Below are 27,699 nucleotides of genomic sequence, written 5' to 3' on the forward strand. Positions count from 1 at the left end.
TAATCAAAAATATGCCCAGGTGTAATGAGCTATGCATGTCATGTCTAGTATTATTTATTTTTAATAAACTTTTCTTCACCCCCCACCTCACTTTGGGATGCTGGCAATCTGTAATAGTTTTCATGTCACTATTCTTCTTTGTTAACCAATTATCTTCCCAGCTGGGAAAATGTTTCCGACAATTGTAGATTTGTTGTTATTCCTTCAATTTTTTTTTAAATATCCAACTGCTGATTAGAGAAGTGTGTGGGAGAAGTATCAAAATAATTTGATATAAAAATTAATACCGGTAATTACGTGACACACTTGAGTTTTCCAAGCTTATGGGAGCTAGGATAGGAAATACGGTTAGATTGTATGATTTTTGAGATTAGAGGTATGTCCTGGTCAGCCTTGATTGTCAATTTGACACAGCATCAAGTCATCAGAGAGGAGTAGCTCTCAGGAGGAAATTGCCTGGGTCAGCTTGGCTTAGGGCTTGACTGTGAGGGATTGTCCCTGTTGCTACTTGATTTTTGAGGGTTTGCTCACTGTGGGCGGCACCATCCCTAGGTAGATGGTTCTGGGTTATGTAAAAGTGAGCAAGCCAGGGAATGAGGCAGTAATCATCAGTATTTCTCCATGGTTTCTGCTTCAAGTTCTTGCTTGAGTTCATACCTTGACCTCCCTCAATAGTAGACTGTGCCCTGGAAGTGTAAGCCATATCAACCTCTCCTTCCTCTAAATCGCCTTTGGTCAAAATGTTTTGTGATAGCAGGAGTAAAGCAGACCAGTGTCGGTTGCTTCTTGGATTTGGGAAGTCTGCCTGTTCTAATAAATATCGTCAGTTTAACCTACTATAGGCAGAATAAGCCCTGTCACTGAAGGTAAGTTTGCTCTGCTGCCAAGTTTACTGAAGTCATTGCTGTCCACTTAAATTTCATAGCGGCCTGTACAGGAATAAATGTCACTGTGACCAGCCTTCAAAGACCTTCCACTTGACACTCTCTCTCTCTCTCTCTCTCTCTCTCTCTCTCTCTCTCTCTCTCTCTCGGTCTATGTCTACTGAGTATCACATACCCTTATAAGAGGCAGCAGAAGGTCAAGCCTAAGTGGCCGAGATACAATCCTATCTTATGCACATGGAATTTTTGCAAGGTAAATCTTTTGCTTGGGAGAAAATGGAAAGAGGATGTCTTTTTAAAAAAAAACTACGAGTGCTAAGTGGTTCTCTTCCGCTTAGTCTTGGAAGCATGAGAAGCATACTGAGAGTTGATCAGAAGCTAGGCATGAGTCTGCCAGTTGAGCATGCTATTATTGCTTGCTCCCTGTAAAGGGAAGGCTATCACCCTCAGGACTTAGTTGAATGTCAGGCATCTGTTCCAACGTGGGAAGGGAAGGGTTCCCTGGAGTCTTCAAGAGTAGACCCCATATGCACACAAGACACACTTATCCCATTTCCCTTGTTGACTTTAAGCCTCAAATTCCATGTCAGAGACACCCAAGTCTATGAACCTGGGATTAGGTATATGGCTTTTTTTTTTTAACACACTTGTCTTTAAGCCATGGTTGAGGTAGAATTTTAAGGCATTTCCCTTCTTGCTTATCCTCTTCTCAAACTATGTAAGATAGCCTCTAAGGGCCTGGGAATTGGACAGAAAAGAATTCTGAGCCTTACGTAACCATGGGCAAAGTTCTGATAATCACCACAGTGGCCAAATTACAAAGTGGGGAAGGCAATAACTTAAAGAATGCAAGAGACTAGTCATTCTTCCTACCTGGATGCAGGCACATTAACTGTACTAAGCACCTGGGAGACTGAGGCAGGAGGATTGCTATGACTCAAGGTCAGCATGGGCCATACAATGAGATCCTGTCTCCAAAAGCAGAAAAAGAACAAAAAAACCATAGGAGCCCTTGCATGTATGGTACTGGTTTATAACTGATCATGAATTACCCTTTAAAGCAGAAGTCTGTGTACGTGAGCAGGTATCGTCAAAGTACCCACCCTCATCCAGACAGACTCCTGTCCTCTAGGGAATGAATCCTGCAGCCTGTGGAATGTAGTGATCGGGAAGTAAGCTGATTACTCTAGCCTGAGAGTTCGAGCCAGAGTATGCAAGGAGGGAGAGAAGCCAGCCTGGAATAGTAGTGTGGAGAGGTGTGGCTAAAGGTGTGTGTGGAACCCCCACCCCCAGCCCCTTTGTGTCTACAGTGATTATTTTCAGAATTCAGTGGATTTTTTTCCCTAAAGGTCTACATGGTGTTAGAGGACGTCTGATGTTTTCATCCACCGTGAGACTAGTCATGAGTATGTGTTGATAGTACATGACCAGCAGTAGATCCTCTCATAGGAGAAATGAAATCCCAAATTACACTTCAGAGTCTAGATTAAAGTTAGAGGAGCCTCCGATCTCAGAAAACTAGGCAGTGTTGTATGGAGCCTAGGGTACTGAACAGAGCCTAGTGTGTTGCATGGAGCCTAGGGTGTTAGATGGATCCTAGGGTGTTGAATGGATCCTAGGGTGTTGGATGGGGCCTAGGGACTATGCATGCTGAGGTAAGGACTCTACCACACAACAATACCTCAGTCTTTGGATCTCAGACACATCTTTTTCCTAAACATTCCCCTACCTAAGTCTATATGTGCAACATAAAGTGGACTCCATGGGCTTCTTGTTAGTGGTGGTGGTGGTGGTGATGGTGGTGGTGGTGGTGATGGTGGTGGTGGTGATGGTGGTGGTGATGGTGATGGTGGTGGTGGTGGTGGTGATGGTGGTGGTGGTGGTGATGGTGGTGGTGGTGATGGTGGTGGTGATGGTGGTGGTGGTGGTGGTGGTGATGGTGATGGTGGTGGTGGTGGTGGTGATGGTGATGGTGGTGGTGGTGGTGGTGATGGTGGTGGTGGTGGTGGTGGTGATGGTGGTGGTGGTGGTGATGGTGATGGTGGTGGTGGTGGTGATGGTGATGGTGGTGGTGGTGGTGGTGGTGGTGGTGGTGGTGGTGATGGTGATGGTGGTGGTGATGGTGGTGGTGGTGGTGATGGTGATGGTGGTGGTGGTGGTGTGTGTACCAGTTCTGTTTCATCTTACTGGGTTTGTTGTTGCTTTTATTTATTTCGATCTTCACTCCTTTTGTTTTTGGAGGGATTTGGTGTTGAGAGAGAAAGAAGGATCACAGAGTCGGGTTGGTAGGGGTGGGAAAGATCTGGGAAGAACTGAGGAAGGGGAGAGAGTATAACCAAAATATATTGTATTAAAATGAAATTGTAAAGAAAAGATAAAATAAAAAAAAAAGATTCTCCTTGTTATGGAATCACACATCACTTCCTGACACCTGTATCTTGTGTGCGCTCAACAAGGCTTTTAGGTGAGCATTCCCTCAGACCCGAGTTCTTATCGGTTCACTGTGATACATGAATGTCCTTCCCATTCCTTGGCTCATCCATCCACCCTGGTGGCCAGAGTTCTACACCAGGACTAGGCCGGGCTCCAATGGCACAGAGCGAACAAGCCCAGCACAGTTCTTGGACTCTGAGAGGTGACAGAGTGTGGGTATTGTAGCTGGTGCACAGGCTGCTTGGAGTGGAGGTACATCCTGTCTGATTCCTGCAACACTGTGACTAGGAGAAAGTGGGGTGGTGAGAATGACAGTCAGGGCTGCGCCTGTGTGCTAGGTTGTGGACCCTGCTATGAGAACAAAAGTGAGACCCTCTCACCGGCTAGAGAAAGCCACACAGCCTGACTGGCATTCACAGTGCCGGCAGGGAGGCCCTTCTGTGTACTCAGGCCCTCTGAGGCCATTCCTCACTCCCTTTGATCTCCCTTCATGCTACAGTAATGCTCAGGGGTTGCTCCTGCTACAGTTTAGACACCTTTGAAACCGAAGTAGCTTGCATCCTCCAGTATTTGTGTTTCTTATGGACATGTTCTTTGATCGGCTAAGGGTCATCTGTGCTGGGCAGGGTTCCAGATGTTTGGGTTCTGGCCTGTTTTTCAGCTTCCTCTTTCTCCCTCTACACCCAGCTGCTCAGCTCCAAGAATGTACAGAACGGTTCCCAACCCTGTCAGTTGTATCCCCGGAGACAATTTCGCCACTCGTAATTGAAAGCCAAGAGTTGCGGCTGGCTTCTAGAATGTGGAGGCCAGCAAGGCACCTTAAACCAGAACCAGTATCCCCACTATGAATTTACCAGACTCTAGAAGACTCTTCGGAGACTGGGAAAGCCAGAGGGAGTGGCTACCAGGCAGATGCTCAAGGTCCCACAACACAGGGCTGGGATCCATTAAAAATTTGCGTAGGTTGCACAAGCTTGAATCTCAGTGACCAAAGCAAGTCACACAGCCAAGCTCAAGGTCACCAGGCTCAACTTCCCACCCCGTCACACTCCTGGAAGTGCTTCAAGGTATAAGGTCATAGAGTCAGCCACAGAGTGCAAGGGATGCTCTAATTGACCACAGCAGTGCTACGGCCCACAGAGGATCAGGATGCAGTTTAAAAACCCACGTCATTCTATTTCTCCTGTCCCTTCATAAGCTTTGGTGTCAGGAGACTGGCCTCCACATGTTAATAAAACTGCATTTAAAACTGCGTTTCTGGGCTTGTGGTATGATTCAGTGAGTAGAATGCTTACCTAGCATGGGTGAGGGCCTAGGTTCAGTCCCCAGCACTGCATAAACTTAGATCATGCAAGTCCATAACTCCAGCACTCGGAGGGAGGCGAGAGGATCTGGATCAGAGACACTGCAGGCTGGAGGGCAGTCAGGCTGCTCCACACCCTGTCCCAAAGCGAAAGCAACCTTCCCTACCCCTGGTTTCTGGCTTTTGTTGTTGTGTTGTTGTTGTTTTGTTGTTGTTTTTTGTTGTTTTGTTTTTCTAAAAGCAGTAAGTCTGGGATTCATGAAGCCTACCTAGACAGTAAGACTCTCTTCCAGTGTGAACCCAATCAAAGACCCCAGGTGATAAACTGTAGTTTGATTTGTTAATCAAACTGCGTCTTTAACTCCATGGTCTAAACTTGACCTCTAGACCGTGCTGAAAGAATTCTTACTGCATTACCCCAGTGCCCACCTAGCTGCTCTTAGCAGGCCTCGTGTACCCTTATGGGGCCCCATGTAAATCCAAGGGGAGGTCATCCCAGGGAGCTTTGTTGATGTCCTTCTGACCCTTAGAGTATCCACAGGGAACAAATAGCTGGGTGCCCATCCTCTTAAAATGTCAGATGGTGGAGGCAGCCTCTTAGAATGTTCATGTCAGATGGTGGAGACAGCCTCTTAGAATGTTCATGTCAGATGGTGGAGACAGCCTCTTAGAATGTTCATGTCAGATGGTGGAGACATCACCTCTTGAGGTCCCAGCTGAGATCTTCTGGGCACAAAAGATCCAAACCTAGACAGAGTGATAGGAAGGCCACTCGTGGGTAGGTTCTGAAGAGCTCAGAAAAATTAAAAGAGAATTGGAATAAAGGGAATTATTAGTTAAGGTATGCACCAAAAAATGAACATATCTATGCATGTAATTCAGAGGCAGTGGTATTATAACCCTCCAAAGGTGCCTTGGCGAGAGTCTTAGGGTTTCCACTGCTGTGAAGAGATACCATGACCAAGGCAACTCTTATAAAGGGAAACATTACTTTGAGGCTGGCTCACAGCATCAGAGGCTTAGTCCGTTATCATCATGGCGGAAGGATGGTGGCATGAGGGCAAAACATGGCGCTACAGAGGTAGCTGAGAGTTCTACATCTGGATCTGAAGGCAGCAGGAAGGGAGAATGAGCCACTAGACCTGGCGTTTGAGCTTCTGAGACCCCTGAAGCCCACACCCAGTGACATGCTTCCTCTAACAGTCAGACTTACTCCAACAAGGTCACACACCTCCTAACAGTTCCTTGTGGACCTATATTCAAGCTACCACAGTGCACGTTGTAGGATTAGCAAGTTTGGTGGACCGACCTCCGACCGTACAGCTCTCTTTTCCTTCTATTGCCATCCGATGTTTGACTCCCCTAAGAGACTACTTTTTTGCTGAGCTGTTCAAATTTATCTGCTAACTTGGTACAGGCTGCTCTCTTTTAGGACCCCTGGCATGTTCAGAGGCAGACACTGAGGAAACCACACTCATGTCTCCATCCACCTGGTAGAGGTGGTCAGCCCTAGGTTAGACTTTGATTGGCTTGGACTCTGTTCTCTGTGCTCTCAGCCGGCTGGGGTCTCTTACCTAAAACCTATTTGGGGAAAGCACGGACCATGCCGAGCCCCAGATATCACAGGAGAATGGAAGACCGGATGCGGGTAAAGCTGTCATCTGATTTAGAAGGTAGATGAGGGCTTGACATCTGGGACTGTCTTGGGAGTTGGTCCCCGTTCCTGAGTCCCCTGCCTGGCAGAGATACAAGATCACCAGAGAGCGGCAGAGGCATAGAAGAACTCAGAGCCAGGGCGGGAAGCAGACGTGGCGATGGCCACAGAGCCCACTCCCTCATCCTGGCACCGGAAGCCTATTTTGCTTCTGCTGCTGTTTGTTGCTCCCAGGAATATAAAAAAAATAATTGCGTATCAGAGGACAATAAATCAGTAGTTCACAATTTTCTTCTTGGAGAGAGAAATATAAAATATTGAAATCATCAATATTTTTCATTTAGAACAAGGAGAATAAGATTTAAATTACTAAACAAAACCAATGATAAAGGAGTGGAGCGGGCCTCATAAAGCATCTTGTCGTGTGCGAAGAGCTGCGACAGAATGGGGGAAGCCAAGAAATATGCCGGCTGAGAAGACGGACGGAGGGAGACCAGGAAGGAACAGACGGGCACCTTGAGCCAAGCCTGTGTGGATGGGTGGGCCAAGGAGGGAGCTCCGGAATCAGCGTGATTGCCAATGCCGGGGCTTCACCTCTTTACTCCACCAATCCCAAAGCAAGGGAGATGATTACTAGAGATGCGAGAAGCTGAGGGCCCGGGCATTATGAGAGCTCGGCTTTGGTTACCTCCCGATTCCTACCTAGGTTGGACTTTGTCGGTGACTGTGCCATGTGTGTGTGTGTGTGTGTGTGTGTGTGTGTGTGTGTGTGTGTGTGTGTGTTCACGGGCACATGCATGTACGCATGTTCCTGCATGAGGGTGCACGTGTGTATGCAGCTGCATGCGCACATCTCACGAAAGCCAGAAGACACCCTCAGGTACTGTTTCTCAAGTGCCGACCACCTTGCGGTTTGTTTGTTTGTTTGTTTGTTTTTGTGTTTGGATTTGGTATCCAACCGGCCTAGAACTCTGTGTAGGTCAGGCTGGCTGGACAGCAAACCCAGAGATCCTCCTGCCTCCTTGTCCCAGCACTGGCATTACATAGAAAGACCGCCATCTTTCTATGTAGGTTATAGAGATCTAACTCCCATCCCCATGACTGCAAGGCAAGAAGGGCTCTACCGACTAAAACGTTTTCCCAGTCCTTACCCAAGACCAATCTAGGGCAAATGCTGACAGTTGGTGCCAAGATATCACTGAAAAGTAAGGCTGGGTCCAGGGGAAAGCTCTTGTATGGTTTAGAAGCCAAACAGTTCAAAGCTGACAGAATGCACAAGGCTTGAGAGTTCGTCACTGGCACGTCAAAAGAAAAAGAAAAAGGAAGGAAAAAAAATACTGTTTCTATAAAAAAACAATTATTCTGGGCAAAGAAATTTCTGAAGATATTATTTTTCAGATCATCTTCTCTGAAAATCCAGGAAAAAAAATAATATAGGCTGCCTAGCCGCTTTGAATGCGTGTGTCACTAGCCCCAGTTGCAGATTAGGGGAGCACATTAGGGGAGCACGGAGACTAGAGGAGAGCAGCCATGGCTCCGGTCACCAAGCAATCAGCCCTATGCCTCTGGTTTGAGTGAGTGGCATTGAAAACTACTGAGCTGATTTTAGCGATGCAGGGTTTGGGACCTTCTATGGAATCGGCCCGCAGCCAGTATTTAACTTGAACTTGAAGGTTTTTTATTTTCCTTTTAAAGAAAGTATAAAGTTCTGAAAGTCGTGGACAGGGAACCCGAGCGGTGTGATGCAAGCAGATAATATTTAACGGACACAGAAGGTTAATGAAACGTTTCGTAGAGTCATTGACAAACCGCGGAGAGTACAAAGGGAAGAGACGAAAATGAAGGCGCTGTCACCTGGCCCTTCGGAAAGTGACTCCGCTCTGAGAATGAGTTTGCAGAAACAGGCTCGGACCCCCACCCCGTGAAACGATCGCCTGTTATTAATATGCTAATCAGGGTCAGGTCTTCTAGAAAAAATTTTTTTTAAGTTGACTCTCTTCAGTGACTTCCCTTGCGTAGTTGGACAAAGCTCTTGGCATTATGTAACTTGAGGATATCGGTTATTACCACAGTCGCTCGATCAGCTCCCAAGGGTGCCACACCCATCCTGGAGTGGGTGTCTTGGCGACGCTCTGTAACAAAAGACGACCACGCACCAGCGAAGTGTAACGCGTTTATTTGGTGTTTGACTGGCATGGCAGATTAAGCACTGAAGGGCTAGGGTAAATGAGCTCCTGTTAATGCTTAGACTGGATGAAGCTTGGATAGCAATGTATATAGAAATATAATTGGACAGGAAGGGTACCTGTTGGCCCTGCCTCTGTGAGTGAAGAGAGCCAGGGCTGTCTGCCTGACTCATCTGACCTACCCTGGTCGTCATTCCTTGCTTCTGCCTATGCCTATGAGAGGAGACCCTTACTGGAAGAGTCTCATGTCGAAAGGTCATCTTGTGTCTTGTAGAGATGCCTCACCTGTCAATTAAAATGTTTGTCGCCTGTAGCTTAGGGCAGGAATTAGAGGTAGGACATGGGGAGGAGAAAAAAATTCTGAGAGAGAAGGAGAAAGGGGGAGGATCCCAAAAAGAGGTGAGGAGAAGGATGTGTGTACACGTGGATGCATGGTACCTAAACACAGGTAACCGGCCTTATGGCAAAATGTAGGTTAAAATAAATGGGTTATCTTTAGTTATGATCTGTCTAGTCAGCGGAGAGCCTAGGTGTACGCCCAAGGTATTTGTTACTATAATTTGAGTCTGAGTCTTATTTTTGGGAGCAGGAGGCTGCGAGACAGAACCTGGACCTAACTTCAATAAAACAAACACAATCATGTGGGTTCAGTTGGAGAATCAATTTACGGCGAGCTCTTATATACATAGTGGGAGCTACGGAAATTCAATTTCCATAGATAGTTTTGAGGAGAAGAACCATGATTTCCATGACCTGCATCAAAGCGAAAGAAATTCTATACCTTGCTTTAGAGAAGAAAGAGAAGCAGGGCCAGGAAGATGGGGGAAAATGTTGGGAGACTCTGCTTGAGGTCAGCGGGTGGGGTATCACCCTGCGAGCCCCAAACACTGGCATCATTTCAACCCAAAATACAGAACCTACAGGCTCTGGGTTGGGAAGGGACGGGAAGGTGATAGGAGCTTGAGGGATATAAGGATTGTAAATTGGAGTCTCCTAGGCTTCAGTAAGCTGCCAGAGAGCATGGGTATAAGGAAATGGAAGACAGTACTTTAATTCTGGGGAGGAGATAGTGTCTCAGGGATGAGGCAAGTAAACACTGGTTACAAGGAACCACTGCATCCTTAGAAACAGTTACCATGGCCGTGGGTGACTGACGGCCACCACCAGGTGACCGTACAAATTCGTTTTTCTACTAGAGTGTTTAGAAATCTGGAGCGTTTGAAGAGATTGGCAAACAAGATTTAAAACAGAACCAGGTCCAAGTGAGGACCGGAATCAGCCCAGGGGGCATCGGAAGGCAGAGCCTGGTTTAGAGACAAGCGTGCTATACCGTGGGAAGGAGCCAGGCACTTGGAATGAGCAGGAGGTTTAATGAAGAATTCTAGACTAGAAGCTGTCTTAGTGAAAGCAATGGCCTTAAGCAGAGCGGAGGCTGTGAACGGTGAGCCCAGGGCCAAGGGATAATTGCGAGGATTGCCTTCAGCTGCAGAGGACCATGTGGGTGCTTTTGGAGCTGTGAAGCCTTGTGCCATGTCTCCCAGAGCAGTACTTGCCACCCTCCAAGGAAAGCAAAAAGATGGGTAAACCAGTTAGCACCTAGTGAATAGACAACCTCAGCACTTATGGAGGGACAGGGCTCTTCTTAATTTTTAAGAGACCGAGCAGAAATCCCTGAATTGTCATGTGCTTACCACACAATGCTTATTCATTGTTTATTCATTCATTCATTCATGAACTGATTTCACTTGTTTATATAATCAATAAATGTTGGGCAGCTTATACATGCTAGATATTGAGGAGACATAGAAAAACAAAGCCGTCCTGGGGTGGGGGAGGTGGCAAGGCCACTTGCCAGCCAGAGGCCAGGAACTGTTACAGAGAACAGAGAATAGGTGAAGGCTTAGCTCTGGGAGTAGCAGGCATCCTTCTAGAGATGGCCCCACCCCACCCTGACCCTAACTTACTAAAGCCTGTGAATCCAGTCATCATGGTTCCAGAGCCATCTGACTTTCTTGGCACCTACAGGCTATAATTAACCATTGGTATTCAGATCCATGGCTCTGGGGTTGGGTTTTGAGAGGCAGGACAGCATTCATTTAACTTGGTTGGTAAACACTAAGCCTCCATTCACCACATGCCACTTTGCATCTACACAGGCTTGCCTATTGGTTCCTATGTCTATTGTCATTTGACCACTGAGGAGATGAGGGGTGGTGAATAATGGGGGAGGGGGCGTTGGGGGGAAGAGGTGTCCCTGGACCAGTAACAGTTATGTCTTCAGCAATAGGATCTTACCACTAAGTTCTGGTGGGCAGCCAAGACCAATGGCAGGACCCTTGGGACCTCAGTGGCCAACAACTCACAAAAAAGGTGTTTCATACCAGGCACCGCGCTGGGGTTTTTATTTAAAACCCATGGCTTCTGGGAGGAGTTTTACCCAACCATGGAATAAACCACATTACTATTCTTATCCTTTCCACCTCCATTACTGTCACTAGGGCAAATGCCACGTGCTTTTCACATAGGCAGACCATAGATTTTCGTGTGCATGTGTGCACACTTATGTGCACCTGCAAAGGTCATAAAACTAGAAAGATGACCACAAGAGGTGAAGAAGAGCCTTTTTTTTGTTTGAGGTCTCACTATATAGCCCAAGGTGACCTTGAATTCTCTCTCTCTCTCTCTCTCTCTCTCTCTCTGTCTCTCTGTCTCTCTGTCTCTCTCTCCTCTTCCTTCAGACTCCCAGAACCAATCAAGACTATTTTTTAGAAATTATTATAAGCCAAGAGTCTGTCAAAGAAAATGAAGTATAATGGGGATGCTATATATGTATATATAATATTTATGTATGTATGTATATATAGAGTATAGGATGAATAAATGATAATGATAAAGAAAACTATGAATATAGCTGAATTTGCTTAGAGATATCTCAGGTTGTCAAGATTCTTCTCTCTTATTCCTCCCCCTTCTTGCATTGAGTGTCTAGAATATGTGTCAGAACGCGTTTCCTATATAGGGCTAGATAATAAATATTTTAAGCCTTGTGATCCACGTAGACTCTCCAGTAACTACTTGGTTCTGCAATCCTAAGCCTGAGCAGCCTCAGGAAAGAACAGGCATAGCCACCTTCCCACACTCACTCCATCTGCAAACAGGCAGTAGGTGGAGTCTGGCTCAAGGGCTGGAGCGCAGCTCTTGGATAATGTTTTGATACTTTGTGACTTCATGTTACTTCTTTAACTTTAGAAGAAAATATACTTTTACTTCTATATGTTGTATCTGAATCTGTGCATTCCGTGCTCACAGAGGCCAGAGGAGGGCATTGTGTCCCTTGGAGCAGAAGTTGCAAGTGATTGTGAGCCACCACAGGGTTGCTGGGAATCGAACCCATGATCTCTGTAAGAGCAGCACATGCTCTCAACCACTGAGCCATCTCCCCAACTTAACTTTTTATTCCTACTTATCCCCCCACAACCCCAATCACCTCTCCTCCCATCATTTGTCTCCCAGAAGACTCTGAAACCATAGCTGAGCTGACACCTCATTTAGAAATCATTCTTTGACCTGCAAAATGGAACCAGAAACACTTGGCACGTTAGTGAGTTAAGCATGGCTGTCTGTTGTCACATATCATTCATCCTTGTTAAATAACCCCATCCTTGTTAATCTGCTCCTTCTCACTTGGACAGGCATTTATTTCAACACTGAAGTCCCCAGCTGCTGCCTTTTTAAAAAACCACCATCGCCAAATACATAAAAGATGCTGTGTAAATGTTAGACTGCAGCACAAGAGAGGGAAGATGCTGTGTGCCAAATGGAGTCCCCTCCCTGCACAAGTGCAGAGGCAAGCAAACACTAGACCAAAGAAAGTAGAGGGAGACAAAGGGATTCACTGAGCAGAAGGCAGCAGACAAAGTCATCACCGAGGAGGAGGCCCTTGTGAGGAAGTGAGCCCAGCCTTCCCATCCGTTACCTGAGAACATAACATTTACTCTTCTCAACTAGAATTTTCACGAGGTAATAACACTGAATATTGCATTGATCTTCCCGGAAATGTTGTAATAGAGGTACCTCTCCCAACATGCACTACACCTACCCTGATGTACCACATCAGGAAGTCCTCTCCCATCTGGGGCTAATCCTGGGGTGGGTGCTAGAATCGCCGTCTGGGTTCAGGACCGCGGACAGCGCCCAGTGGCGGGTTTGATCACCTCTTGAAGTGCTTGGAGCATCTGGGGATGAGTCTTATCACCACAGTAGTGTTGTAGGATCAACCTCACAAGTTCAGAAGAAAGCAGAAGTGTCAGCTGCATCGTGCTTCCGTAGCTCCCACCCTCTGTGCTGCAGCAGCTCGCCCAGTGAGTCTGTGACCCGCCATCTTGTTTGCGGTGAGGCTGCGCTGCTGCGCACTGCGTCGTAGTGCATGCAAAGTTAACATCAGGGTCATGAGAGTGGCTTTCAATGACACTTTAATTCCGAGCCGTCCAGGACACTTGAGAAAGTTGAGTGGCTGTTAAGCAGGGGACGTCTGAGAGGGTACAGGATGAAGCCGAATATGAGTTTAGTTATAAATAGGTCTGTCCATACTGCTTATTCAGCAAAGAGCCCATTCCCCAATCTGATGCAAGGGCATGTGGCCAAAAGAGAAGAGATGATACAATCTGGCTTGAAATCCAAAAAGAATCTAACGGCAGGGGTCTGATCATGCCGCAGTCATGACTGACTGCTTGAGGCAATTTTTCCTCCCCCCGCAAATGAAAAATCAGAGGAGAGATGCTGAGCTAGGGTTCTAAGAATGGTGGGGAGGGATTTATGTAAGAAATATGAGCCTATTCTGGGAACTTGGATTGCCTCATTTATAAAGGCAGGGACAGATGGGATCGCTTTGGTGGGAAGGAATCTGTATTGAGTCCTACTTGCATTGTTTGCCTTCGTTTAAATATGCTTATTAGTAATATGTGTGTCAGAACAAAACCATTTGCTATCAATCATCACCAAACAATGAATGCTCCCATGTAGAGTCATCAGTCTGCACGTTTTTTGACAGTTACACCGAGCGCACTCAAGTGGGTTTCTTCCCTCGAAATGGAAGGAAGATGTTTCCTTAATGCTTTGCTTTGGGGCTGGGTCCCCCTCAAAGATTTTTTTAAAGGTCCCATTTCTCTCTTGTCTATTAAACTGTCCTGGAGGGAGAGTAAAATATCTTCCTGATAAAATGAATATATATATATATGTATATATATATATATATATATATATATATATATATATATACACATACACACACATATCCTTAACTGATTCTCTGTTTCATTTATGGAAAATAAACTCTCTGGGAGACTTTGTTTCTGTGTGCTGTGTAAACAGCGCACGTTGTTGTCCTGGTGAGCTTGTCTTTTAGCAGGCCTGCATCACGGGCAGTGTCCTAGTTAGCTTTGTCATTGTGTCAACTTGACACAGCCTAAAGCCATCTGAGAGGAACACCTACTTTGAGGGATTGCAAAGATTAGATTGACCCGTGGGTGTGTCTGGGAAGGGTCGCCTTGATTGTTAACTGATGTAGAAAGGCCTGCCCCACTGTGGAAATCACTATTCCACGAACAGGTCATCTATCATCCTGGGCTTTATGAGAAAGCTATAGGTAGGCATCAGCCTGTGGGTGAGTCCGCAAGCAGCATTCCTCTGAGGCTTGTTTGAAGTTCCTGCCCTGACTTCCCTCGGAGATTGTGAGCTGACATAAACCCTTTCCTCCCTTAAGTTGCTTTTGGTCCTAGTCTTTATCACAGCATCAGAATGGAGGCAGAAGATGATCCAAGCCAATATCAATCAGAGCGAGGGGGATGGCACTGGGATGAGGGCTGGACAATGAGAAGCAGTGACCATTTTCAGTCAGTTCTTCAAGAAAAGTATCTGCTCATGAGGACAGGAGTGAATGAAAGAGGGGAGGGAGCCATGGAAAGCTATAAAGAAAAGAGTGTGTCAGGTGAGGGCAGGGCACATGCAAAAGCCCTGAAACACAATTACCAAAAAGTATGTGATAGTACCCAGGTGGTTCTAGACAAAGAGATCCATTCAAGGATGTATCCAGTTCCTAAAAACTGCAAGGTATCCAAAGCCGGGGAGAAAAGTCCCCCTCAGAATTTGAAAGCTAATTTTGGAATCTGACGGGCCTGGGAGAGAGCAGGGGACCGTTAAGAGACAGTTGCATGAGCAGGAGGTGACAACTTGTCCAAGAGGGTGACCCACAGATAGTGAGCAATGGCCAGGTTTAGCATAGAGGTTGAATTTCTAGTGGGGACCAGATAATGGGCTGAGGGTGTGGGATGCTCAAACCACACCAATTTGCACTCGAGAGATGGCCTTGAGTCCACTCAAGCAAAGCTAGCTCTTAGTTAGACATGCTTCAGAAAGCAGGGTGGTAGGTTGAAGGGAGGCTCAGCAGCTTAGAGTCAGTACAGCCCTTCCAGCGGAGCAGGGTTAAGTACACAACACTGGGAGAGGGAGGCTCACAACCACCTGTAACTCCAGCCCCAGGGGATCTAGTGCCCCCTTCTGGCCTCTGTGGGCACTGCATGTACACACACACACACACACACACACACACACACACACACACACGGAGAGATTGATCAAAGTAAAATATTTTTTAAGCAAGAAAGCCATAGGAAAGAGCAGAGAGATCCGTGTTAATGAGATCCTAGTCATTTATGTTGTTCCTTACTACGAAACTCTTTCTCACAGTAACCAGGTCCGAGGAGATTGTGTCCCTGCACGGCCACAAACATTGGCAACATGCTTTGTTCTTATTGTTCTTGTTTCTTCTTTGAAGAACTCAGACCTGGATACAATGTACTTTGATCTTATCCTTCCCTCACCACTTCCAAATCCCTCAGCCCACCCCCTCCTAATTTCATGTGCTATTATCATTATTATTAGCCTCCTGAGTCAAATAATTGCTGGCCATCTATACATGGGTATGGGATTGAACGTCATCTGGCTCATGAACAACCTACCAGCAGCCACATCTCCATGGAAAAGTGACTCCCCTCCCTTAGCCACTATTCTTGACTCTTTAGCTTGCCTTTGACGTTAGCATGTGCCTTTTACAGATGTAGGGCAAGAGAGACAAAGAACTTTGCCTACCGGAAAACAGTCACTGTAGCACCCTGCCAACATGGTCTTAGTAGCAGGATGCCTGTTTTCCAGAACTTGCATCTATTCACGTGTCCTCTTTTTCAGTCATAATTTGCTTCTTAAATATTCCACTTGCATTATTAATGTTATTTCTGTGCCAGAAATACATTTCCTTCTCTCTAAAGTGTTTCTGCAAGGTGATGTTCTACTTTTACTGATTCCAGAATTCTCTCACGAGTCTCCACTTAAAACATGAAGGGTTTTTTTTAAATGCTCTCCCCATTTTATGCAAAATGTAAATGAGTGTGTCACTGTGTGTTCTCTCTCTCAGTCACATGCTCCCTTGACACACACACACACACACACACACACACACACACACACACCAGTCTTCATTTCTGAAAGTAAAATCCTCAAATCTCTGCTAAATCCTCACAAGTTATACTTCAGAAAGACATCTTTTTTTCTCTTTTTTTTTTTGTTGGATATTTTATTTATTTACATTTCAAATGTTATTCCCTCTCCTAGTTTCCCTCAGGACCAATGGCCTCTCCTCCCATTGATGTCCAAAAAGGTCATCCTCTGCTACATATGGATACATGTGTCCCCCCATGTATACTCTTTGGTTAGTGGTTTAGTCCCTGGGATCTCTGAGGGTCCTGTTAGTTGATATTGTTGAGTATTTCGAGCTTTTGGGCTAATATCCACTTGTCAGTGAGTGTATACCAGGTGTGTTCTTTTGTGACTGGGTTACCTCACTCAGGGTGATATTTTCTAATTCCATCCATTTGCCTAAGAATTTCATGAAGTCATCGTTTTTGATAGCTGAGTAGTACTCCATTGTGTAGATGTTCCACATTTTCTGTATCCATTCCTCCGTTGAGGGACATCTGGGTTCTTTACAGCTTCTGGCTATTATAAATAAGGCTGCTATGGACATAGTGGAGCACGTGTCTTTGTTGTACGTTGGAGCATCTTTTGGGTATGTGCCTCGGAGTGGTATAGCTGGGTTCTCAGTTAGTTCAATGTCCTGTTTTCTGAGGAACCTCCAGACTGATCTCCACAGTGGTTGTACCAGTTTGCAATCCACCAACAATGGAGGAGTGTTCCTCTTTCTCCACATCCTTGCCAGCATCTGCTGTCGCCGGAGTTTTTGATCTTAGCCATTCAGTTTCATTACATTTATGGCATTTATTTCTGGGTGTTTGTGTGTGTGTACACATATGTAGATGGGTCACACCATGTATAGGGAGGTCAAAGGAGAACTTTCTACTATCCCAGATATGGAAATCAGACCATAGACTCTGGGATGAGCTCCTTTACCTGCTGAGTCATTTCTACGACCTGAAAAGGTATTTTTCCACCAGGTGTGATGGATAAGAACTTTATCTCTCACAAGTTTGCCTGATTAGACTACTGGGTTTTTTTTCCTGATTATTTGACACTTTTATAAGAAAAAAAGAAGTCATTTCATTTTTATAATTTTTGGTCTTTATGTGTTGCCATCTGGGTAATTGTTATTTTTTCCCTATTGATTTTTTTAAACCAGCTTTTAGTAAACTCAAAATAAACCAGGGTTTATGGGATGCAAACACCTCCTCAGCCTCTGTTTGCTTTATTGGGCTGCTTTAGCTTGTAAGACCTTTCATTTAAGTACCTTAATATATCAATAATTCACAGAGTAAATTATGGCTCTGATTATAACTCAGAAAGGTCTTCTTTGCTCTATTTCATAAATATTCAATGGCCCTTTTACCCTCTTAGTGCCTTAACCTGCCTAGAATTCATTAGATGACGCTTTAAGTCTTTGTACACCATTTTTGTTACCAATATTGGGAAGACAATGCCCGATACATTTTGTGTTTAACAAATTGACTTTAAATCTGTAGACTTTAGAGTACCGGGCCTGGAGAGAGGTGGCTTAGCAGTCAACATGGCTCGCTGCCCTTGTGGAGAACCAGGGTTCTCTTCTTGGCATCCATGTTGGGTGCCTCACAACCTGTAACTCCAGCTCCAGGGCAACTGACACCCTGTGCTGTCTTCTTCTGGGACTGCCCTCATGAACATAGACAGACAGACAGATAAACACATGTTTTTAATCTTTAAAATAGAGTACGACATTCACGTCTATTAGTCTACATTTGTTTACGATGCATGAAAAGCACAAATATAAATTAATTCCCACCAATGGCTTCCCTGTGGCTTTGCTTTCCAAAGCGCTATATTTCTTATTTTGCACAAAAATCTTCTTGACCCTTGTACACGGTTTTAATGGGCCTGGCATGATTCCATCATTTATGATTTATGTAAATTCCACTGAAGCCAATTAAAATTTCCAGCCCGCGTCCCCTCTGGAGTCACAGGCTATTTACTGTGACTTCACCTAGCTGCTCAAATAAAATTATTTTGAATATCTGCATTGACTTCTTCTGCATAATTAAAGTTACATCAGAAATTAAATGGAGAAAAATGTCCTCAAAGCCCAGTGTGGTTGCGCGCATGCATATACATAAGGAAAAGGTGTTTTTATTGTAGCTGTAAAATCGAACACACTTTCTGAGTACGATTCTTCTGTCTGCACTGGGAGCACCAGAGCTCTGAAAACAGAAGGCTTTCCTAAGCTTCCAGTAATAGGACTGGGGTCTTTAATTAATAACATAACGAGTGTGAAAGTTCCATCCCCCTTTTGGAGGTGAAATGTTAGTTCCATAGCCTCTGGAGAGGCAGACATACATGCAGTCCCATGAACATGCAGAAGAAGACTGCCAAAGGTTCAAAGGTTCCTGGGACCTCTCTACAAGTCGTCCATGATGGCATTCAACTTGGATGGGTTAGAGTGAATGAGATGTAAACAATGGGTGTCCAAGAGAAATCTGGATTGTTTAATAGGAGGGGATTTCAAGGGGACAACACAGGACTGAACTGACAGTGCTGCACCCCTTTTCGCTGATCATTAAATAAAGATCTATGGGAAATGAACGGTTTCCTGGGAGGACTACATGGGGATGATAGAGCTTCCCTCTCAGGCTGAGGCTTCCCCCAACACACACACACACACACACACACACACACACACACACACACACGCACACACAGAGCAGCCAGATGCTGCCTCTTGGGGCTCTTGGCTGCCACGGGGATCTTGACCTCTGGTGTGACCCTGGTTTGTGCTACTAATGCCCAGCAAGTACACAGTAAGGTCACTTCCCCTTAACAGACCGACCGGCCCATGTTTGGAATTTCCTCTCTGCCTGACATCATGCTCCATGCATGCGCCTCTGTCTTCTTTTAATAATGAACACACACAGAGGGGTACTCTAAACTCCATTTGTTATGTGTATAGACCGAGACCCAGGGAACCAGTTACTTAGTCAAGTAAGAGAGCTGTGTGACCCAGTTTACCTAACATGGCTTTGGGCAGCGCCTGGATTTTTTTTTTTTTTGGCATAATTATTAATAGTATCTACTTTCATCCTAAAATGTATCCTGGTTCGAACAATAAATTATGTGGACACTGCATTAATTTCCCACTGCTGCCGTAACAGATCATCCTGAACACAGGGACTCAGAACAACACACATTTATTACCGTGCTGTTTGGTGGGTTGAGCACTGCACATGGTTTAGACCATGTGCGCATCTGGGTGTCTACAGAGCTGCGTACCCATGTGTGAGCTCCAGGGAGGAATCCTTGCCTTCGCCCTTTTGAGTTTCAAGAGGCTGCCTACAGTTATTGGGTCATGGTCTCATCCTCCATGTCCAAAGCTACCAGTTGAGCAGGATAAGTCTCTCCCGACTCCATTACTGTGAGCTTCTAGTCTCCTTCCTTCTCAAACACCATGGCATTCATTTCATAGGATTCCGGATCATTCAGGAAAAAGCTCTCTGTTTTAAGGTGAGCTAACCTGCTGGCTTCTTTTCACTTTCCCACCTAACCTGCTCTATTCCTAGGGCCCAGAAATTAGGGCATACCAATGTTTACATGGATCTGACAGAGAAACAGAGCCAAAATTGGAAGCTCCCTCCTTGTTTCATGTCAACCGTGTGGATGTCCTGGGTGGGAAGAAGGCAGAGAGCTAGACAGAGCCTGAGAACTGGGGATCAAAACTCACAGGAAAATTTCCCTTGATGCTTGGGTTGACTGGTTACGCGCTGCACAGTCAGACACCTGTCTTCAAGCTGTTGGTGGTCTAATGAGGCCAGGAACCTATGCTCTGGATTGATGGATGGACAGACAGACAGACAGACAGACAGACAGATGATAGATGGATGGATGGATGGATGGATGGATGGATGGGTAGATAGATAGTAGATAGAACTATAGTAGGTAGACAGGCAGACAGACAGATAGATGATAGATAATAGAACTATAAAAGATAGATAGGCAGACAAATATAGATAGATAGACAGATATAGATAGTAGACAGACAGAAGTGCAGAATATAGACAGTCAGATAGACAGATAGATGATAAATGTAGATAAATATATGTATTGTATATATATATGTGTATATATATATATATATATATATATATTCCTGTGTGTTCTGCACACATACACACATGTGTGTGTAGAACCTGTTTCTAACAAAGGAACCTGTAATAAGTAACTCAATGCCAATGGAACAGACATTAAATAAATGAGGTCAGCAGCACAGAAAGCAGCACCAAACTAAGTGCCATGTTTACAGACCTAAGTTAGGATTAGTCTTATTGTTCTCTTGCTTATCCCAGCAAACATTGATTCCCCTTGGAAAAGGTCATTTCTTCAGTGTCTTTGAGCAGCCCTTGACCTCTAGGGATCATCTCATAAATAAACAACACAGCAGACAGAAAACTAAGGCTCTGCGGGCTTATTTCCAAGGGATCGTGGTGAAATTTTTTTCCTGTGTAAGCTCCAAATAATTGCCAGATTCTAGAGACTTACTTCCAAGCTCCTTTCCAGGGTTAGAAGTAGGGACTGAGATGCCCCTGAGTGAGCCTGGGCTAACATCTCAGCATCCGTGTCATCACATCAGCGGTTCTCACCTTTCCTTCTCCTGGGGGCAAATATGACTTCTTACTTTTCTAAATAGATTGTTTGCGCTCTCTCTCTCTCTCTCTCTCTCTCTCTCTCTCTCTCTCTGTGTGTGTGTGTGTGTGTGCGCGCGCGTGCATGTGCGTGTACATGTGGGTATCCTTGAAGAGAAGAAGGTGTCAAATCCACAGGAGCTAGGGTTACCATGGGTATGGCTGCCCCTGACACAAGTGCTGGGAATTGAGCTGGGGTGGAACAGCAATATGTACTCTTAACCTCTGAACACACACACACACACACACACACACACACACACACACACACACACACACACACACAGAGAGAGAGAGAGAGAGAGAGAGAGAGAGAGAGAGAGAGAGCGCACAAGAGCGAGCTCTGAAATTACAATCCAGTTAGTTTAACTGGAGACACCTGACACTGGTAGACGCTGCACCATGTTCATCCACAGCGACCCGGCAGAGATCCTGTTGTGGTCCCAGCTTTGTTAGCATGCAGTGCTACAAAGATGAGTCCAAAGAAGGAGGCCACTTTTGTTGTGATTTTTTTTAAGGTAGCCCAAGCAGAAGTTCCTAAAGACTCAGTCCTCGCACAGTGACAACCGTGGCTTCCAGGTCGGAAAATGTGCCACAAAGAGGAAATACAGACAGAAAGCACCCACTCGGTGACAGTGTCTTATCCGCACAGAGGAAACCAAGTCTCCTTGTGCTAGAGCCGCAGCTAGCATAAGATCTTCATTTTTTTGTGACTGAAAAACAGGCCTTTGTGCACGGCCCACGTATACTCAGGCATGTACCACAGCATCTCCAAAAAAATGTCATTAGCTGTGTGTATCTGTGTTTGGCTGTATTTGAATACCCTGCCCAAAGCAAATCAGAATCGGCAGAGTTAAAAGAAGCTCACCGATGTGCTCCTTGGATCGTTTCTCTTCAAAATGACTCACCAGGGCATTGAATGCATGGGGTGCTGTGCCTCTGACTCCATTGATGCTGCCCTCCCTTCTGTGACTTGAATCAGCCCAGGCGACAAAAGACACTGTCTTTTGAGAGCCAGATCCCTGTCTTGGCCTCCACTCAAAGAAGGCCTTGTCAGCGACTTGCTCTCCGTCCTGTTGCGTAGGATCACGATGTCAGACTCCACGTCTCTTGTGACAGGAGATGAGAGGATGTGCCAAACCCAGGGCGCGGCCTTAAGGGTTGGCTGTGGTGCTGGAAGTCAACACGTGTGTGCGTGCTCTGTGGTGCTTTTGCTTCTGTTTATAAGGGAGCCTTATTAATGAATCATACGGATAGCAGCTCCAGCATTCCAGGGCATCAATTAGTTTAAACAGTCCTTGGCTTGCATACTGTGGCTTTACCAGTTCACATCTCTAGCTAGATGGAAGGAAATAGAGGAGCTGGGTACCTGGAAGGATCTTTAAGGGGACTCTAGCCTCATGGCCTTCCTCAATCCTCTCCTCCCGCAAGTCAGAGGCTAATGCCCACAGCCCGGTGAGCATGGACCATACTTTCTGAAGGAGAATGTAACAACAGGGTGTCTTCCCACCCCTGTGCCTGCCCCCCCAAGCCCCTTGGGAGTAGAGCATACGTCACACAGCATCTTCATCTATCTACCTGAGGAGAAACCGTATTTGCTCCAGAATGTTTAAGGGTGGTTTACGTCCCTCATGCTTCTGGCATTACATATCCGCTTTTGATAATTCATAAATCTGACGTTTACATTTTATAATTTCCGTTTGGTTCTCCTTTCAGAAGCATCTACGACTGTGACTGGGGAGATGGCTCATTCAGTAGAGTGTCTGTCTTCCAAGCCTGAGGACCCGAGTTTATTGTTTTTGTTGTTTTGGGTTTTTTTTTTTGTTTGTTTGTTTGTTTGATTTTGTTTTCTTCATTTTGCTTTTAGACAGGCTTTCTCTAGGTTGTTCTGATTACCCTGGAATTCACGGCGTAGACCAGGCTGGCTTTGAACTCACAGAGATCTGCCTGCCTCTGCCTCACAAGAACAGGTCTAAAAGATGTGCAGGATCTGAGCTTGATCTCCCAGAACACACATGGAAAAGCGAAGCTTTGGTCATAGGCCTGTAATCCCAGGGATAGAGGTAGAGACAGACCTGTGGGCTAGCCAGTCTAGCTGAACAGATGAGGCTTGGGCCAGTGAGGGGCCCTGTCTCAAAATAAAATAAACAGTTCAAAAAGAGCATCTTCCTAAGCTAACATTCACCTGTCCTAGGAAACACACACACACACACACACACACTTACACACACTCACACACACACTCACACACACACACACACGCACACACACCCCACGGAGTGGGGGTGGGGCCCAGAGCTGGGCTGCCACTGTAATGTTCACAACCTGTGCTTTGTAGCTAGGGGCTGTGTGATACACAAAGGTTCATTGTGCGTGCTGGGAGGTGCTCTCAGGACTCCCAGTGAGACTATGCACGCTTTGCCTCTGTGCTACAAGGTTGTAATATAGCAGCCAGTGTAATATAAAGCCATGAAGCAAATGACTCAGTTAAACCACCCAAGCCAAAAACCTCAAGGCGGGCTGTGACAGGACCTTGAAGGGACATGGGCAGAGGGAGGGAACTATGGATGTTGGAGTCAGTCCTGAGTGTGGATGCTGCCTAGTCACAAACCAGCTTTGTGACTACGGACTGTGACTCCAGTTCCCTTGCCTCAATCAGTATTCCTCCAAGTTGTTTTGAAGCAGATGTATTTAAAAAACAAAAACAAAAACAAAAAAAACAACCGAAAACCTGGAGATGGGCCGAACACCAAATAAATGTTAATTCCCTTCTTCTAAAAAGTAAGCTGTCAGTTTAATATGCTTTGATATTGTTTACCGTTGGGGCTTGTGTTGGTCAATTAAGACAGCATAGAGTCAACTGGCCCAGGGCCCGTGAACTCAAACTGACTGTCAGCCTCCTGTGCCAAAGCTGGGGAGAAAGGACAGATGGTCAAAGCTGAAGCCAGAGCTTTAGACTCTGGTCTCTTAAAGAGAAACTACCTCTTCAGGAGAGGGGTTCAGGCAAACGGCTCTGTGTCAGGCCTCAGATCTGGGTAGTCTCTAACCCCGAGCCCTTCCACCAGGCCTGTCCTCAGGAGGCCGATGTGGAAAGGCACACTCGTGAATGAGCAGTCCATGCTGTGGAAAATGTTACATCCCAAAGAGTGGCCGTGAGGGGGCCTGGTTAGTCTGTAAGAACTGAAGGAGAATCCTGGGGTCTGCTGGGAAGGAGAGGAATGGGTGAGGAACTGGGAAACTCAGGGTTAGAAGGAGGGGTGTATGTGATGATACCTGGGCTGGATGTGTGCCCTGAGGCGGAAGAGCTAAGAGGGCTGCTGTAGTGGGTTGGTAAGAAACAAGAGGACTTCCATGGGACCTGGATGGGGTTTGTGGAAGTGAGCTGGGGCGAAGCTGTCGAAGGAATTAATGAAATAAAATCAGATGGGTCTCAAGAGAAGATCCAGCCAATAAAGTGCTTGTCACCCAGGTCTGAGGACTTAAGCTTACCCCCAGAGCACCCACATAAAAGGCCAAGCATGGTAACATGTGCTGGGAGCCCTGGTAGGAGGGGTGGAACCAGAGGAGGATATCTGGGCCACTGGTCAGCTTGCCTAGCTATATTGACAGGCTCCATGTACAGTTTGAGACCCCATCTCAGAAACTAAGACGGAGAGACTGGAGACATGGGAGCCTGGATGTTGGGGTTTGGTTCCCAGCACCCACACTGGGCAGCACAAACCACCTGCAACTCCGGCACAAGAGAATCCACACCCTTTTCTGCCTCCTCAGGCACCAGCATGCATGTGAGGCAGACATACACCAAGCCACACACCTATACACATAAAAATTTGCAGATATGATGGAGTTAGTAAAAATATTCAACGTTGACCTCTGGCCTCTAAGCTCGTGTGTGTGTGTGTGTGTGTGTGTGTGTGTGTGTGTGTGTGTGTTTGCACACACAGTATTTATGATAAGACACTATCGGAAGGTAGCTGTCATGGGATGACATAGAGACATGGTGGACAGTATGAAGGGGTCAGGGCAGACCCTGCAGTAATGATGGTGAACCCCAAAGTGCCCTTTCCAGCGGACCTGGTGAGAGTGGCAGAGCCAGCCTCCAGAGGTGGTCACAGAGATTGGGATAAGAATAAATTTAGGAGCAGTGTGGACCAAAACCTGATGGGATGTCTGGGAACAGAAGTTTCGCAGTAGGACGGGTCCGAGGCCACCTACTGACCACAACCGTGCTCCCAGTAAGATGATGAGCCTGTGTCAGCCTCTGTGATGCCTTGAGGTTTACAGGACCCCCTCCCCTGACCTCCAAGACCGGATTAAATGACTTCATGTAAAACACTCGCATCATTTCTAAAACAGGCTGAAAATGGACTCTTGAACATTGAAGTAAGATTTAGGTGGTCACAGTCACTCCAGCCTGCAGTCCCACTCAGGAGAATCTGTGCGCCTGAGACCATCCTTAGCTCCACAGCGGGATCCAGGTCAGTGAGAGGTGAGGAGTGAAACTTTGTCTCAGAACAACAACAAACAACAAAAACAAAATAAAAAGAAAAGAGGAGAGAAGAGAAGAGAGGAAAAGCTTTGGTGACAGTTCAGAGCCATCCTTGTGTCAGAGGCTTCCGTGTGTCACATTACAGCCTTCACAGCTTTCAGCGAGTCTGTGAGAAGCCCGTGCCAAGCACTTGGGTCTAGAAGGACCAGGCCATGCTCAGAGTCTGGGTCCTACACATCTGGAGGCTTCAGTCACAGGCCATCTGCCCCACAGCTTCCTCCTCCTCTCTTTGGAGTTCGTGCCTCAGTTCTACAGCACCCATTAAAGGCAGAAAGGTGCAGACCCTTCCCTCGGGGGAGCGTAGGGGGCTGGATGTCATGGGGCTGGATGCCATGGCACATTCAGTTTTCAGCAAGTCCCTCCCGATATGAAGGCTGCCGTGAAGTTGCAAGACGCAGCATGGGTGCACACCGCCAGAGAGAGCACCTCGTCTTCGTCTCCCCTTGGATGTTTAATAGTTGAAGTTTGGTGGTTGCTTACTTAGAACTCTTTCAGGTTTTCACAAGCCCCACACTTGGCTGTGGAACCTCATGTGGGGGTCATAGCCCACAGTTAAGAATCCGGGGTATACACATTCACGTTTCATCATTCCGGGGGCAGGTTAACCACTGAGAGCAACTCTGAGGAGCTGGCCGACAGAACGGCCGTAAAGGGCTACTGGCCCCATCTCCCCTGAGCAGACATTTTGTGGCTTCCCATCTTTGGCCACCTGTCCACTCCTCTCCTGGTGGGCTCTGCCACACAGCTCCATACTTCAAAGATGACGGATGGGGGTGGGCACTCCTCCTTTTGTTTGTATCTATCTTGCTTTGTTTCTGAGCCCCTGGAATCCATCATGTGATTCACATGCCACAAACAAGGTTTCAGACTTTCAAAGGAAGGAATTTGAGCATTTGAAGCATGTCATTCAGGAGGGGAGGAGGAAGACACAGCATCGCTCAGCATTGATTTTTCTGACATAGACAGCCCCTCTGGAATGTGAGAACAGTGTCCTTCAGAAAGCCCGGATTTGCTCACTGTGGTCAGGCCTTCACATGAGAACAGCAAGGGAAACCCTCAAGGATGTTGGGTTCTGTGTGTGGGTGTGTGCTTGAGTATGACATACACGTGTACAGAAACATGTGGCTGCCAAAGGTCAACACTGGATGTCTTCTATCATTGTCTAACAATTTTCTTAGATAGGATGCGATGATTGGTTTTGTCACCTTGACACAACTTAGAATCACCTGGAAAGAGTCTCAGCTAGGGATTACCTAAATCAGGTTGGCATGTGGGCATTGATTAGTGGGCATCTGTGGATAATAGTGTTGGTTGTATTAATTGATGTGGGAAGAACCATCCGCACACTGTGGGTGGCACCATTCCCTAGAAAAGGGATCCCGGACTGTTCAACTAGAGACAGCAAATGAAGCACTAGTGTGCATGCATTAATTCATAGTTCTCTGTCCCTGGTTGTGTTTGTTTGCTCTGACCAACTCCCTCTAGAGTCGGTACTTGCAGCTTCCCAGGAATAATGGGGTGCAAACTTTGATTGAAAGTTAAAATAAACTCTTTCCATCCTAAATTGCCTTTTAAGGGGTATTTTATCACAGCAATAGGAAACTAAGACAGAGTCTCTCCCTGAACCTGGTATTCACTGCTCTGGCTACACTGACAGGTCAGCACACCCAGGGATCTTCCTGTCTCTGACTCTTCAGTGCTGGGATTGTAGGCATAGGGCACTTGCCCTAATTTAATGTGGTTTGGAGGATCTGGATTTAGGTTGCCATGCTACCAACTGAGCCTAGCCTTCCAAGCTCCAGCTTTGAAACAATGTTTCTTTCCTATTGTACCTCATGTGAGTGCAATCTTCGAAGGCTTTGTCCATTTAAAATTTTCTTAATTAAGGTTTTATCTGCTCAAGAAATCAAATGGGTAGAGAAGCATGCATGTGTTTGTTTATGCTATGTGTGCGTGTATATATATGCATGTTTGTGCATGCATGTGTGTGTGTGTGTGTGTGTGTTGACACAGAGAATATGATACTACTAAAGAAAAACAGAAAACACTCTATGAAGGCCCAGTTTCATCTGATGTTCACAACTGTATGTCACAAATGTGATTGGAATGTTTATAAGAGAGGCCTTACCCATGAAGAAACTAAGGAATTGAGTCCTGGTAATAAAAAAGACTCTGTGCTTTGTTTTCCACTGGCCAGAGAGTGCGGTCATCTCCTCTGAAGGGAGGGACACTTGTATTAAAAAAACAAAACAAAACAAAATATCTTGTTGTTTTTACTGAGAGAAGCCAAGGTCCAAGTAAGGTCAGTAAATGGAACACGTGGCCATAGCAGTGTCCCGGGAGTGCCATGGTGTGATACTCTGTTTCCAGACCAGCAGCAAGGCTCACTTTCCATGCTGCCTTTTTGGCCAGGATCTGGAGGGGCTTGTCTTTGGAAGCACTTCATGGGTCTGTGAAGTCTCTGGCTCTTCAAGGGAATCCCTG

At 46.1% G+C, this 27,699-nt stretch overlaps 1 protein-coding gene across 1 annotated transcript in view; it reads left to right on the top strand.

The window, feature by feature from the left end:
- Cdh13 (cadherin 13) overlaps nt 1–27,699 on the top strand; it is a 1,037,872-nt gene that overhangs the window by 652,638 nt on the left and 357,535 nt on the right. The gene's annotated exons all lie outside the window — the stretch shown is intronic.

This window comes from Rattus norvegicus, chromosome 19 (assembly GCF_036323735.1).
Source record: "Rattus norvegicus strain BN/NHsdMcwi chromosome 19, GRCr8, whole genome shotgun sequence".
Lineage (NCBI taxonomy): Eukaryota > Metazoa > Chordata > Mammalia > Rodentia > Muridae > Rattus > Rattus norvegicus.